Here is a 4,814-nt window from a genome sequence, read left to right on the forward strand (position 1 = left end):
CTTCATAGAAAGTGTTACCGAAAATGCTAATTTTATAGCAGTTGTTCATTTTTGATAATTCTGTTATTATTATTATTTTGAGAAACAAATCGCAAATTTTTTGGACCCACATGTTTTTACTTCATAGTGCAACTAGTTAAAAATGTGAATTGGACCTTAAAATAAAGTGTTACCAAAAACTGTCAACTGTTTTTATCTCATACAAGACATAATCCCCTTCTTTTAGTGTGGCACAAGTGACATATTCACCATCAAACAAAAACAGAAACATCCACAATCAAGGTGCAATCAGGGGCCCGTTTCAGAAAGGAGGTTAAGTGAAAACTCTGAGTATGTCAACCCTGAAATAAGGGAAACTCGGGGTTTTCCATTTCAGAATGGGAGGTTTGTCAAACCTGAGAAAGCAGGGTAAGTCAAGCCTGTTTCTGAAAGAGAGGTAACTAATACTCTGAGTCAGTTACCTTAGTAACTTACTCTGTGAATCAAACCTGGTTCTTTCGGTCTCCTCCCCCTTTTGAAAGTGTAAGTGATGTTTAAATACATCATTCATTTATTTATGCTTCAAAAATGCTTTTCTTAGTGAGTGTTTTAGAATGTAAATTTAGTGCATTTTACTTAAAACATGAAAAATAATCTTAATGCAAATGGAAACAAGATTATTTTTCTTACCCAATTGGCAGATAATATGCAAAATAAGAAAAATACACTTATAAAGATTAAATAAACACCTTATAATTTTTTTTTTTAAATTGAAATAAATTGCAAAAACAGTTATTTTACAGAGATTTTGATTAAAGGTTTTACAGAAAGAAAAACAACATTATTTTACAGATTTTTCCTTGTTTCAATTAGGATATATTACTTTTTTTTATTTTTTTGTTTGGCAGCCGTAGCTGCCAGTCGTTTAACCGTTTTTTTTTTTAAGTGTAAAACCCTAATTTGACAGATTTTTCCTAGATTATTACAATAAAAGCACTAAATGTTCTACAGAGAAACACTGTTATTTTACAAATCATTACAATAAAAAAACTTCAATAAAGTGTCAAAGCATGCTCAAGGTGAAAAATAAACAGTTTTATTTAATAGACAAAATACAAAGTCTGCACGAATGCCATATTAAATTTACATTTTACATTTAAGCTCTTTTTTTATAGAAATACAGCACAATTACATTTAAAATACTGTGATGATGAAGAACATGGAACAGTTTATTCAAAATGTTTAATTAAATATATATTCCACTTAAGACAACTTCACGTCCAGAGAAAATATTTCCTGATAATTCACTCACCCCCATGTAATCCAACCCGGTATCACGTCAAAGCGTGTAATAGACACGTTGGTCCATTCGAGGAAACGTGTGAGTGTCACGTTTTGCCTCCTCTAAACGTGAAAATAACACGCATGTACAAAATGGAGTGATCAATGGAGCACCACCAGGGGCGGTAATTTTCCCCCAATGTCAACAACTCCACGCGGCTTAAAGACAAGCGAAATAATGCGTTAAAAAATGGATTTAGATCGCTTCAAGAAGACGCATAAAGGTAAGGTTTCCGTATCGTATAATCATCGATTTATGAGTGAAATGTTTATTTTGATATTTGTCGTGGGAAAGGGATCATGTAAAAAGTCCACACTGTTAGCCTACCATGTTATTTTACCATAGTAACTGACCCTCGACCATATAATGTGTAGTCAATCCCTTACGAAAATGACCATGTTTTATTGTAGTAAGAAAGTATTGATTGCTATTTGTATAACCACAGTTTTACTACAAATGCCATGGTTAAACTATGGTTAGTGTAGCAAAATTAATTTGTTGTTACCATGGTTTTACTACAGTAACCATGTTTTTTTATTTTGGTTTAATTTGTACCATGGTTACCCACATGTAAAAAAAAACATAATACTGTAATACAATATAATACATGGTTCAAAAACTATAGTATTTACTACAAATTACTATAGTATTTTTTTATGTGAGTAATTTTTGTAAGGGATGCTCAGTAACCACAATATATACCATGCTTCTCACATTTTAAATGTAGCTTTATTGTCGTATTTCTAGTTAAAGCACATAACCACAACATTTAGTATGGGTTTACCTCAGTAAGCGTAGTTTTACTGTGGTATTTGTAGTTAAAGCAATTTAACAACAACAATTACTATGTTTTTACCACAGTAACTGTGTTTTATTGTATACTATTTGTAAAGCACAGTAACCACAATGCTTGCTACACTTTTAATACCTTTTTGTGAAGTGATTGTAATTCCATTTTTTTTTCTGTCTTTCAGTTACATCAGATCACATACTCCACAACAACCAAAACAATAATCCAAAAGCTCTCTTACTAAGCCATCTCTTGTAAAAGTCCTGTTTCTCTCTCTCTCTCTCTCTCTCTCTCTCTCTCTCTCTCTCTCTCTCTCTCTCTCTCTCCCATGATTCGTTTACACATAGTTTTGCTCTCTCTCTTTTTGTGGTTCATCATAACCTATTTTTAAAACTCAAAATTAAATTCTGACCAATTCTGAACTTGAACTTGAAACTTGAAGCTCCCAATGCTGATCTTGAAGAAGCTGCCAAGGAGGCTGAACAAGTCCTTCAAAGGTTCAACCCTTCACAGGTAATGTTGAACACATTTAGTTATAACCAGTTTGCTTTAATGAATGTATCCTTATTTTATGTGTTGTTAATATTTTTCCTTAGAGTCCTTCCTCTCAAATATTTTTGTCACAGATCATTTTTAACACACTGTCTTAGCATGTATATATTTCTCTTTGTTTCAGCTTAAAAGGAAGTCCAAAGGAAAGCCTGTCATGGGATTTGAATTCGACCATCTTGTGCATTTATGGAGAAGACAATGGTTCCAATGGTACGTCTGTGTTGGTCTAATCACCTTGACCAAACTTTATTGCATTTACATTTTGCACAGCATGTGATATTTTTTAAACTTTGGTTTACATACACCACGGCCCTATCAGGAAGAACCCCCAGAAAAGTCTCTTGTCAAAGTAGTAATAATTCATACAATTTACCAAGTCAGCAAATTCATATGATATTGTACAAGCATATTCATACAAAATTCTATGACTTTTACTCCTACTGCTGATATTGGCCATTGCCTCAACTCTCATTGTAAGTAGTCAGAGTGTTTGTATCATAAAGTTGAATTTAAGTCCATTGTATTCTTTATTAACCTTTACAAATTGGCGCAGAATCTTCCCGTTCCACCAGTACGTGATATCTGTCTACATGTCCGTCTGGCTTTCTTTCCATGATAATTTTCTATTGAACACATCTAAGAAGCAAGAGTCTGGAAATGCTAGTTCAACTTGTCACGTGACAAATCAGATCTGCAATTAATTTGGCCAAATCAGATCACTTAAAGCTGTTCGCACCAAGAGAAAGAACTGTAATGAGAATTATTTTAGCTGTTTATTTTTCACACCAACAGACAGTAACATTCTGTTTATTATAAGCGCATGTTGTGGTTATGTTATCTGCCATTTAAATGCTCAAGCTCTTTAAACTTTATTGGATCTCAATGTTTTTATTGTTCATCATCTGGATTTTTTTTGTCTGAAAGAGATTCCAACAATATTGTTTCTCTGTGTCATTTAATGTTAAATAGCTGTGGTGTGGACTCCTTCTTGGTGTGAAGTGGCCTTGAGTGAGGAATGAACATGGTCTTCTTGTGCTCAAACAGAAAAGACAGAGAGCTGAAAAGTTGCACTTTGCCATTGGTATGTATGTATTCAAGCAATGCAGTTATATGTGGTACAGCATTTGATGTTGATCTCAAAAAACAGCAGTTATCATTTTTCACATATCCGTCTTTTTTATAGCTCCTAGAATGAACCAATCAACTGTGCCATCATCTTTGGAATCTGGCCAGGAAATGACCAAATATGGTGAGTACTAACACCTGCACCTATTTACCAACACTCTTTCTCTAGAATTATTGTTGACTTATTATTTTGTCTTTTTGTTTGAAGGAGGATGAAGTCAGTTGATGAAGATATCAATGTAATGGCCACCAAGTGCAGCATTGCAGCCTGAGCCTACCAGTTATCTGCTGTGAAGACTGTATTCATGAACAACTGTACTGTGAAATTCCAGATGTTACAGTCCATAAAAGTAAACTTCACAACTCAACTGCAAGATAGTTGTGGAGGGATTCTTTTGGCCCATACCTCCAACAACCTCCAAAAGGAATTAATGGTAAGTCCAGTGCAACAATTATGAATAAAAAAAACAATATATTGTGTATTGATTTACAATCTAAATACTTGTTTTGTCCCTTTAGGACATCTACACCAGGTGGTGTGTGAGGAGGAACATCAGAGACACCAGCCACCCAGGCCATTGACTGCTCTCACCATTAACATCAGGCAGATGTTGTCGCAGAACCTTCACCAGCAAACTGCAAGACAAGTTCTTTCCAAAGGCAATCAGACTGAACTGAACTTGCACTAGTAACACATCACAACAACTTCATATGTACTGCAGTCTATCAGTTACGATGACTGGACTCATCTACTCACTCACTATTGTATTAGGGTGTAAGTCTATATATTTAAATCTAGACTCAGAACACATCTGCTTAGCTGTGCATTTACTGAATGAGCACTGTGCTGTGTCAGAACTGATTACACTGTATGCTATGTATAATCATTTTTATTCATAAATGTTTAAATAATTTTAAAACCATTTTAAAATTACATTCCTTGTACTATTGTTGTGATTATGTTTTTAATTATTATTTTAATTCACTTTTATTAATTCCTTATTATTGTATTATTATTTAATTCCT

The sequence above is a fragment of the Garra rufa genome, chromosome 7 (assembly GCF_049309525.1).
Source record: "Garra rufa chromosome 7, GarRuf1.0, whole genome shotgun sequence".
In the NCBI taxonomy this organism is placed as follows: Eukaryota; Metazoa; Chordata; class Actinopteri; order Cypriniformes; family Cyprinidae; genus Garra; species Garra rufa.